We start from the raw sequence: 11913 nt of genomic DNA, 5'->3' as shown, positions 1-11913 counted from the left end.
TCGCGGCTGCTATTTTTTAATCGATTTATCGCTTAGTCCCTCCGCTGGAGGGGACTTCTGTGTTTCGGCTAGTGGCGATCATCTTAAAAGATCGTGTGGATGGCATGTTGCAGCTCGTCTGCCTTGTCCCTTTTGGCTATTTCCTTTTCTCGAAGCCAATTTTTGGCTTGGTCGCTGAGAATTCCGAAGATGGCCATTGTCGAGTAACCGGGCCACTTCCTCCCGGAGTTGCTGGCAATCTTCGGTCCTTTGTTCGTGCATGTTGTGAAATTCGCATACTATAGTTTCTTTACGAAGGATCTAATTGTATAGGTCTGGGCCATCTGGCATCTGTAGACATGTGATTTTTGACCCTCTCCAAGATTTTTCATATTTTAGCACGTAAATATTTAATTTAGGCCTAATATAACTATTTCAACTCATTTTTACTCTTTTAATTTTATTTTATGACAAGAAATGAAAATTACAAAAAATAAGTTCATTAATGTTTTGTAGTCATTTTTAATCTTGAAAAATACCAAAAAAAATAGTTTTGTTTTAATGGTCAGTCTTATTTTAATAATTATTTTTACTTAAGCATAGCTAATTTATATTTTTGATAATACTTTTAGTTAATTAAGCAAATTTTAAACATAGCTAGTCATAAAAGCCCAAGTTTCTAGTCCATTCGTTAAGCTCAATATCCAATACCCATTAAGCTAATCCTTGAGATCCTTCTAGACTCTTCTTTGGAACAAAAAATTAATAAAAAGACCCTAAGGACTTAACACAAAAGACCTAGGGACTAATTGATAAAATACACAAAATACACATTTAGACCCAGATCTATATAATAGGGGTAATGCCTAAGGGGCCGCAATACATTGAAGAGGAGCTGGACACAAAAATTTCTAAAAATGATTAAAGTGAGAAATGGCAGCTACTTGACCTCACTTTGGAATCTCCTAAGAGTGGCTGAAATCAGTCACACTCCCCTCTTAAAAAATAAGAACACACGCCTCAATCAAAATCAGAAAGCTGCCTCCTCCATCAAGACTCAAACTCTCTCTCTCTGCCACAGCAACGACAACCATCATAGTCCTCTATCACTTTCTTGGCCAAAAGCTTCAATAAATTACAAAACAAAGATGGATTAAACATTGAGGATAAGTTTCAGGCTAGATCTAACTCCGATCAAGGTTGCTGTTGAGGTCTTGAGTTGCCGGGTTCCATCCAGATTCATCGGCGAATGCTCCGGTCAAGAGTCGTTGAGTTGTTTAGCCTCTTGTAATTCCCATTTGGTTGATTTATTCCAAAGAGTCCAGGTACAATTTTAAATCTAATGATATAAACCTTTTGATTATTTGGATAATGCAAATATATTCATAGACAAACTAGTCAAGGACGGGTTTGGTTCTAGTGTTCCATTTTTTTTATTTGAAGTTCTCTTGCTGGTTGAGATGAATTTAGTTTCTTTTTTTTTTTTTTGCTGACTTGATGACACATACAGAGCTAGTAGCTATTTGTTTCTATAGTTTTTTTTATTGGATTTAAAATGGACGGCATTTGATAGAATAAGATAGTTTCTGTGGCAATAGTGATAAAGTAAGTGTTTTCTTGCCAATATTTTTTGTAGGCTGTAGCATGAAATATTTTGATTCCTTGATTTCTATTAGTTGGGAGATCATTATTAAAAGAGTTCTATAGGATAACAGATTTTTTTTAATTCTTAGCTCTAGTACGATTACTGATGTTGATTTAATCTTTAGCTGTAATATAATTACCACTGTTATCAAGTGTTAGAGGCATCTTTAGTGATCAAATTCCCATTTCTTCTACAAATCACTCCATAGTTTATGTCCTTACAAACAATCTCAAATTTCGTAAATCAATAATTTTGAACATCGTAGTTTATTTTAGGCACGTAGTTAAATCGTCGCAATTACGGGTATGGTTCCCATAGCGTGGTTGTGATACTTAATTTTAAATTAGTTCTAAATATGAATATCCGTAGTTCATTTAATTGAATGATTTTCTTTCTTTAATAAATTTGAGGTGTGCCATCAAATCACCTAGTCTATGGCCCTCACATCGATATCTTAACTAATGTAGAAAATGCCTTGAACTCTCGTAATTTGCTTTAGGTATGTTTAATTAAATAATTGTCATGGCTACGGGTAAGGTTCCCGTGACGTGGTCGTAACGCCTAATTTCTAAAAATCTCGGGGGTGCATTTATGTGATCCAAATCCAAATTTCACAATGTTAGATAAAATATGTCGGGGACCACATGTGCATTTATGTGACGTGGTTCAAGACGTGTTTTAGATGATGTTGAATCTTTCTTAAAACTAATTAATCAAAAGCGGTTCTAAAGTTTAAAATTGCACTATAGGCTAAAACATGTACTAAAATCAGATAATTAGGCCAATAATAACAGTTGAGCGACAGTGCTAAAACCATGGAACTCGGGAATGCCTAACACCTTCTTCCGGGTTAACAGAATTCCTTACCCGTATTTCTGTGGTCGCAGACTGTAATACAGAGTCAATCTTTTCCTCGACTCGGGATTTGAACCGATGACTTGGGACACTATAAAATTATCCCAAGTGGCGACTCTGATTTTAATAAATAAATAATCTCGTTTCGATTGTCACTCTAAGTTGGAAAAAACTCCCTTATATACCCTTTCTCGGGGGTGTAGTGAAAAAGGAGGTGTGACAACTCTGGCGACTCTGCTGGGGAAAAGAACCCCGAATCTCTGGTTCAGAGTTCAAGAATTCGAGCTTAGACGAATTGTTATATTTGGTTTTATCTGTTATCTGATTTTTTACATGTTTGGGCCTAATGTGCTAAATGTTGCTTTTACCGCTTTGATATTATCTGAACTGTATATAGACTGCTACGAAACCCCTCTCTTCTCTCTCCCGAGGAGTGCACACTGGTCGTAGCTTCTTTCTGTTAGTGTCATATCCCAAATAGAACGAGGTTCGGACATGTTGCAAAGCCGGATGATCTTTTGGTTACCGGTACGCTGCCCCCCTCGGCTCGAGTTGTCCGCTCGGGTAATCCAGGTCTAGAACAATACACCCAGGTTTTAAACCTATAATAACTCAGCCTCATGCCAGATTCCTAGTAGGAACGTTTGTTTGCATCATGTGTATTTGACTTTGGAGACTCAACACTGGGATTGGGTTTGTCTAGGACAGGTGTACCTGAAATGAAAAGACCATCCTGATGCATCCTACTTGCTACTTGCGCATTCATTTGCTTCGGCTTGCATGCTGACTGGCTTCTAGAATAGGGAAAGAAAATGAAAAAAATGAAAATTGAAAAACAAAAGAGAAAAGAAAAGAGAGTGAGAGGTAGGTACATGAATTATCCTGAAATTCTATTGAAATTTTGAAAAAAAGAAAAGAAAAGTCATTTCAAAATAAGTCATATTTTCTACTGTTCCGTCAAAACTAGGCGAACTACGCGGGTCTGATTCTCACCGGATGTGAGATACATAGGTAAACCTCATCGGTTCCGGCCCATAATTTTCAAAAATCCAAAAATATTTTCCTTTACTTCCTCTCTAGAAAAGTCTTTTTTTAGACCCCAATTTTCAAAAAATTCAAAAATATTTTCCATTACTTGCTGCGTTAGAAAGCCTTTCTTTTAGACCCTAATTGTTTTTTTAAAAAAATAATATGCAAAAATGTTTTCTTTTAATTTCTTCCAAAAATCCAAAAATATTTTCATTTTTCTTTCAAAATTGAAAAGAAAATTCAAAATTCAAAAATAGTTAGAAGTCAGACCTTCAGAGATAGACTCAGGTAAAACACCCACACCAACGAGTGGAATACCTGTAAGGAGTCCAAGAAATATTTTCTTTTTTTAGAAGCATTTCTTTCATAAATTCAAAATAAAATTTCAAAAATATTTTTTTTCTTCTTTAGAAGTTTATCTTTTGAAATTTAAAAAAAAAATAAAATAAAAAATTCAAAAAAAAAATCTTTCTTCTTTAGAAGTCTTTCTTTGCAAAAATGCTGAAGAAAAATCAAAATCCAAAAATATTCCCTTTCTTCTTTATAAATCTTTCTTTCGAAAAAATAAAATAAAAATTCAAAAAAAAAAGTTAGTTTATTTACTTTATTTATGATCTTTCCGAACTACGCAAGATCTGATTCATGTTTCCACATGATACGTAGGCAACCCAAATCAGGTTCGATCACCATTAAAAAAGAGAAATGAAAAAAAAATGAAGAAATGAAAAAAATATTGACAATAATAAGGACTGACTGAGTCCATTCTAACATGTTTTGTTTTGAATTGTGAAGAAAGTTGATGTGGTCGGTTTGTGGTAAGCTGGAAACACAAGATCTAAGGAAAAATGATAACTGACATCGAAGCTGTTACAAGTGCTCAAGAGACTCAGGGTCAGAGGGTTCAACAAGAGTGTACTGTGTTTGAGAAAAATAGAATACTGAAACAACAAATGACCGAAACGTGTCAAGCATGGGCCAGTGGTCAAAGACAGCCTCGTTATGAGTCACAATTTGCTACACAGCAAGAGCAATACCACTCTCCTGGGTACCACTCGTACTCGTTTAATCTTCCTGCAAACATTGAGAAGCCTGCCCGAAAGATGGTACAGGAAGAAATGACCCAAAGAGTGAAAAGCTTAGAATAACGGTTGAAAAACATGCAAGGGTTGGCAGGTCAAAAGAGTGTTGCCTTCAAAGATCTATGCATGTTACCCGATGTCCACTTGCCGCCTGGTTTCAAGACTCCAAATTTGAAAAGTATGATGGACATGGAGACCCCATAGCCCACCTGAAAAGGTATTGCAATCAACTGAGAGGTGCGGGAAGAAACGAAGAATTGCTGATGGCTTATTTTGGGGAAAGCCTTACGGGAGTAGCATCCGAATGGTTTTTGGATCAAGACCCATCTCGCTGGTACGTCTGGAATGACATGGCACAGGCCTTTGTCAATCAGTTCCAATACAACATCGACATTGCCCCAGACCGCATTTCCCTTTCAAACCTGAAGAAGAAACCAAGTGAAAGTTTCAGGGAATATGCCATTAAATGGAGAGAGCAAGCAGCTAGAGTTAAGCCACCCATGGACGACCACGAGCTAATCACTGTCTTCTTTCAGGCTCAAGAGCCAGATTATTTTCAAATCATGATGTCCGCAGTGGGTAAATCTTTCTCGGAAGCAATCAAAATGGGGGAAATGATTGAGAATGGTCTTAAGATAGGCAAAATTATAAGTCAAGCAGTTCTTAAAGTCGCAACTCAGGATGTCCATGTTGAATCTAATAATTCAGTGGCACGAATAAGAAGGATGAAGAAATCATGATGACAACAGGTTCGAGAAGAGGTCCTAGGAAAACACCTCGAAGGTATGTGCAGCCTCATCAGGTTTCCCATGACTCCCCTGAGCAGTATTATCCACCTCAGAACCCTCAATACTCTGTCGCTCCACCTCAGTATGTTGTCCAGCCACCAAAACACCCCAGAAGGCGAGCACGAGCATCACAAAATCTCCAACTGCCTCCACAAAATTTTTAGGTGCCCTATAACCCACATCCAAGCCAGATGTATAAAGGTGAACAAAGGTTAAAAGATAATTTTACACCAATAAGAGAGTCATATGCAAGCTTATTTGAGAAGTTAAAGCATTATGACATGATTGCACCTATTCTTCCAAATCATGTGGACCCACGTGCGAGAAACTTTGACCATTCTAAAAGGTGTGAATACCATTCCAATGCCCAGGGGGCATAATGTTGAAAGCTGTCGGGATTTGAAAAGAGAAATAGAAAGGATGATCCAGGAAAAACTTATTGTGATCCAAGGCAATGACATCCAGAATATCGCGCAGAATCCTTTACCTGCACATCATGATGCACACTTTGTGGGGATGATGCCTGGTGACATGGAGTATGAGAATCCTCTCGGAAAATTGCTAACTGAAGTTAATGATGTTGAAATTGGAGAAGGCTCTGCTGATTTAGATGAGCAAATTTGTGGCTAAATGTCAAGCCTAGCAATTGAAAAGTTGTTCCCTCCTCACTAGGAAGGAATCTTGGTAGCTTGTTTTGATGTTTTTTCTATTATCTAGGTTATTTCAGGGTTGTGATCCAGATTTTATTTGTTTTATTGAGTCAAAGCCTTCTATCCCTCCATTCTATTTGTGTGAGTCTTGTCTGTCTGTTCTGTTGCTTTTTTTCATTATTCGGGTTATTTTAGGGTTGTAACTCGTATTTTAGGTTGCTTGTTTAGTTGTAAAACCCTTTCATCCTTTACTCAATAAAATATAGTTTGTCCTTTTGTGTCATTCTGTTCCTAGTTCTTTTCTCGCTAGTTCTAATGACATGACATGCATACGAAAATTTTGGCCAGATCTTAGGAACTAATTTAATCTGGAATTCGATAACTAAAAAAATACTTTTGAGGATGAATAAAGAGTTGGAATACTTTGGAACTAAGGTCGAGTAAAATTTACCTTCAAATCATTGTAAATATCGGGCTTGAGGATGTTTAATCAATTGATGTTTGTTGGAAAGTTTGTCACTAAGGGATGAAAAAATGTCTTGTGACCACGGCACACCAAGAAGACAGACATGTTCGTCAATGCTGTGATTGCGAAAAGATACCATATTTGACGTTCTTGAGGTTGGAAAACCCTTTTTCTGCTACCCAAACACTTTATATAATTTGCTACCCCTTTTGAGCCTGTGTTATTTTTCTTTGACTACCTTATTTTGGAATCAAGTTTAGAGTCAAAAAAAAATCCATGTCCCAAGAGTACAAACTGGAGCAATTCTTAGAAAGTTCAGAAAAAAAAAAAGAATTGTCAAAGGTCCATGTCCTAAAAAATAGAAGCTGGGGCAAACAAAAAAAAAAAGAAAAAAGAAAAGAAATAAAAGAAAGAGAAAATAAAGAAAAAAGGAAAAGAGAAACAGAAAGAAAAATGAAAAAAATTAGTTAGGTCAGATGTTTGAACTACGTTAGACCTGATTCCTTTAAAAAGAGATACGTAGGCAGCCTCACGGTTCGGTCCAACCAAGTAAGAATTCAGAAAAAAAATCCAAAAATCCCCAGTATCTGAAACTGGGGCAAAAATTTTATTTTACTTTTGAAAGAGTCGATTCTATGAGTTATAAGTCTATACCCCCCCCCCTTTTATTTTGAGTCTACGTTGAGCCTTCATGCCGACCCTTTTGTCCAACCCTATCCAAAACCTTCCAAATAAAGACCTCCCGATATGCCTTTAAGAATGCCAAGAGAAGCATGCAATGAGCAACGATTGTCACGCGACATAGAATACTGTCAAGTTGCTCGCACAAGAAAGCAAAAGAAAAATAAAAGAAAATGAGAGAGTCTTACTAGTGAAAACCTTCACGGGCACTGTTAGGCGATGGTAAGAATAGATAAATAAATGAGATAAACTTGTTGGTGAAAACCCCTCGAGGCACCACTAGTCGAAAGTGAGTTGTGAAGCTGATGCAAAGGATTGACACGAACAAGCCCGACTTCAAGATCATAAGAATGGAAAAGAGAAGATTGGATTAGTTTGATAGATTAGGCCGTTGAGTCCAAAATGCATGTCATGATCATTAAGACTAGTTATTAAAAAAAAGAAAAAAAAAGAGAAAAAAAAAACTCTTCCTTCTGTCCTTTCGACATGGGGCATTTCTTGTTAATATTCGTTTCTTTACATCATTGTGTCCTTCACTCTGATTCAGTCCTTGTCAAAACAAGCAAGAAAATATCTCAACAGGATAGTTATTAAAAAAAAATGAAAAAAAAGAGAAAAAGAAACTCTTCCTTCTGTCCTTTCGACAGGGGGCATTTCTTGTTAATATTCGTTTCTTTACATCATTGTGTCCTTCACTATGAGTCAGTCCTTGTCAAAACAAGCAAGAAAAGATTTCAAAATCTACTACCAGCTTTTCAGTTACACAAAGTAAATTTGGCCAGTACACTCGGTTGTTACTGTCAACGTGCCTTGAGGATTCATGCAAAGGCTCCCCCAAAAGACTCTTGTCAACCTATTTGGCGTAAGCAAAGATAACTTGTGATTCTCTCTGACAGACAAATTGTTCAAAAGCAGGAATTCATTCAATATATCAGAAAAGGTCATCTAAGAAAAGATCTCCAGTTGGGATAATGCTGATTGAACCAGAAATACAATGGTATCGGGTGTGAAACAATTAAGGTTGATGCAGAGCAAAAGTCTCTTGAAGCCGACTCAAGCTGATTGAGTAGAAGCCAAGCTGCCCAAGACTCAAGGCCACAAACCGACCACCATTTTCAAAACTCACAAATTTTTCTTTGTATGAAACAGGAACAAACCGGTACAAGGAAAGTGATTCAAAAAGAAAAAAAATAAAAAAGAAAAAAAAAACAAAAAAAAGAGAAGAAAAAGAAAAGACGAGAAGAGCCGACAAAGGGAAGTTTCTCAAATCTTTGCCTTTATTTGTTTTGCTATTGTGCATAAAATCTTGCCATTGATTTTCACATTTTTCCTCTAGGATAAAAAGTCCTAGCCTTATGGATTTTCCTCCCAATATAAATCTTAGTCTGATGAATCTTTCTCCTAAGATAGAAACCTAGTCTGATGAATTTTCTCCTAGGATATAAATCTTAGTCTGACGAATCTTTCTCCTAAGATAACAAATTAGAAGACCTAGTTTGATGACTTTTCTCCTAGGATCAAAATCTTAGTCTGATGAATTTTTATCCTAAGATAAAAGACCTAGTCTGATGAACTTTCTCCTAGGATCAAAATCTTAGTCTGATGAACCTTTCTCCTAAGATAGAAGACCTAGTCTGATGAACTTTCTCCTAGGATAGAAATCTTAGTTTGATGAATCTTTCTCCTAAGATAAGAAAAGAGACATAGTCTGATGAACCTTTCTCTTAAGATAGAAGACCTAGTCTGATGAACTTTCTCCTAGGATCAAAATCTTAGTCTGATGAATCTTTCTCCTAAGATAAGAAAAGAGACCTAGTTTGATGAATTTTCTCCTAGGACAGAAATCTTAGTCTGATAAATCTTTCTCCTAAGATAGAAAACCTAGTCCGATGAATTTTCTCCTAGGATAATAATTTTAAAAAAAGGAAGTCTGAATTTGAAAAAGGGGGGTCATTTTTTTAGTTTTCTTAAGATTATCAATGTTTAGTTTTCCTGAAATCAGGGGGCCCCGCTTGGAGAATAGGGTCAGTTTTTACTTTAGTCAAGCTTAGTTTATAGTTTTGCGCAAGCTCAATCACGTTTAGAAGACGTACATACTAGTCGAGCCATTAATTTTACTCTCATCATTGCATCCTTCATCAGCAGCGTAGGTGATTTATAGTTTTTTAAACACTCACAGATGTTCCCACTATCAAACTGGGGCAGAAAATTTTCTTTTGTTTTGTTTCTTTTGTTGTAATCAGGCGCCCACCTGGAGAACAAGGGAAGACAACTCAAGTTTCAAGGGAAAACAGTTTCGAAGGAAGACAGTTCAAGTTTCAAGGGAAAATGGTTCAAGGTGCAAGGGAAAACAGTGTCAAGTAACAAAGAAGACGGTTCAAGTTCAGCAATCAGGCGCCCACCTGGAGAACAAGAGAAGTTATTTCAAAATTCAATTCAAGTCAGAAGTAGCAGAAGCTCATGGCAAGAATGCGAGTCAACAATCCGAGATGATCAACAGAAGTAGGCTCAATCCAAAAAAAAAGAAGAAGAAGAAAAAAAAAGAAAAAGAAAAAAATAAGTGAATCCAAAATGTAGAAGCGAAGAAAGATGTGGACTACTGAAGACGTGATTGAAGTCACAAGCTTTGCATGTCCCGTCTTGATCCGAAAAAGCTGAAAAAGATTGAACCAATACCTGCAACTAACAAGCATCAAGATTCAGATCGGAGTCCGCATGAAAAACCAACCAAGACTCAAGATCAAGCTTCAGAAGACTCATAGATAGGAATCGTGTAACTCGTAGCTGATAGACGTAGTTAGTCTTTTTCATTTTTGATTTTGATGTAATAACAGGACCGCGGACAGGAACCTCAGCGGAACGGCACGTCGCTCGGCTCTCAACCTCGGCATACTCCATCATCTCACTCACCTCTGAACTACACGTGACCTGATTCCTTTATAGCCAAGGATATGTAGGCAACTCAGATACCAGGGCTCGGTCACATTCCCTTATCTCTTAGTTTTAATCTCTTCAAATAAGGGTCAGATCAAAAAACATGTCTACTCGTTCTTTGTCCGAAAACTCTTCGTGTTTTCAGTCAAAGAGGGGAAGCTGTAGACATGTGTTTTTTGTCCCTCCCCAAGATTTTTCGTATTTTAGCATGTAAATATTTAATTTAGGCCTAATATAGCTATTTCAACTCATTTTTACTCTTTTACTTTTATTTTATTACAAGAAACAAAAATTACAAAAAAATAGGTTCATTAATGTTTTGTAGTCATTTTTAATCTTGAAAAATACCAAAAAATTAGTTTTGTTTTCATGGTCAGTCTTATTTTAATAATTATTTTTACTTTAATAGAGCTAATTAATATTTTTGATAATACTTTTAGTTAATTAAGCTAATTTTAAACATAACTAGTCATAAAGGCCCAAGTTTTTAGCCTATTCTTTAAGCTCAATATCCAATACCCATTAAGCTAATCCTAGAGACCCTTCTAAACTCTTCTTTGGAACAAAAAATAAATAAAAGACTTTAATGACTTAACACAAAAAGACCTAGGGACTAATTAGTAAAATACACACAAAATACACATTTAGACCTAAATCTATATAATAGGGTAATGCCTAATGTTGAGGGGGCCGCAATACATTGAAGAGGAGCTGGACACAAAAATTCCTAAAAATTATTAAAGCGAGAAACGGCAGCTACTTGACCTCACTTTGGAATCTCCTAAGAGTAGCTGAAATTAGCCACACTCCCCTCTTAAAAAATAAGAACACACGCCTCAATCAAAATCAGAAAGCTGCCTCCTCCTTCAAGACTCAAACTCTCTCCGCCATAGCAGCGACAACCATCACAGTCCTCTATCACTTTATTGGCCAAAAGCTTCAATAAATTACAAAACAAAGATGGATTAAACATTGACGATAAGTTTCGGGCTAGATCTAACTCCGATCAAGGTTGCTGTTAAGGTCTTGAGTTGACGGGTTCCATCCGGATTAATCGGCGAATGCTCCGGTCAAGAGTCGTCGAGTTTTTAGCCTCTTGTAATTCCAATTTGGTTGATTTATTCCAAAGATTCCAGGTACCATTTAATCTAATGATATAAACCTTTTGATTTATTTGGATAATGCAAATATATTCATAGACAAACTACTCAAGGACGGATTTGGTTTAAGTGTTTCATTTTTTTAATTTGAAGTTCTCTTGCTGTTTGAGATGAATTTAGTTTCTTTTTTTTTGCTGACTTGATGACGCATACAGAGCTATTACCTATTTGTTTCTATAGTTTTCTTATTGGATTTAAATTGACGGCATTTGATAGAATAAGATAGTTTCTGTGGCAATAGTGATAAAGTAAGTGTTTCTTGCCAATATTTTTTGTAGGCTGTAGCATGAAATATTTTGGTTCCTTGATTTCTATTAGTTGGGAGATCATTATTAAAAGAGTTCTATAGGATAACAGATTTTGGTTTCTTGTTTTAATTCTTAGCTCTAGTACGATTACTGATGTTGATTTAATCTTTAGCTGTAATATAATTACCACTGTTATCAAGTGTTAGAGGCATCTTTAGTGATCAAATTCCCATTTCTTCTACAAATCACTCCATTGTTATGACCTTACAAACAATCTCAAATTTCGTAAAATCAATAATTTTGAACATCGTAGTTTGTTTTAGGCACGTAGTTAAATCGTCGCAACTATGGGTATGGTTCCCATGACGTGGTTGTGATAGTTAATTTCAAATTTGTTCT

General features: G+C 36.1%; 1 long non-coding RNA gene across 1 annotated transcript; it reads left to right on the top strand.

Moving 5' to 3' along the window:
• The first annotated feature begins 956 nt into the window (after nt 1-956).
• LOC138872431 (uncharacterized) lies at nt 957-9836 on the top strand. Its single transcript, XR_011400791.1, has 2 exons — nt 957-1304; nt 9416-9836. It is a non-coding gene; the product is annotated as an uncharacterized lncRNA (long non-coding RNA).
• The last annotated feature ends 2077 nt before the right edge of the window (nt 9837-11913 follow it).

This window comes from Nicotiana sylvestris, chromosome 7 (assembly GCF_000393655.2).
Source record: "Nicotiana sylvestris chromosome 7, ASM39365v2, whole genome shotgun sequence".
Taxonomy (NCBI): domain Eukaryota; kingdom Viridiplantae; phylum Streptophyta; class Magnoliopsida; order Solanales; family Solanaceae; genus Nicotiana; species Nicotiana sylvestris.
Note: the sequence above shows the minus strand (reverse complement) of the source record. Positions and strands in the feature narration are given on the sequence as shown.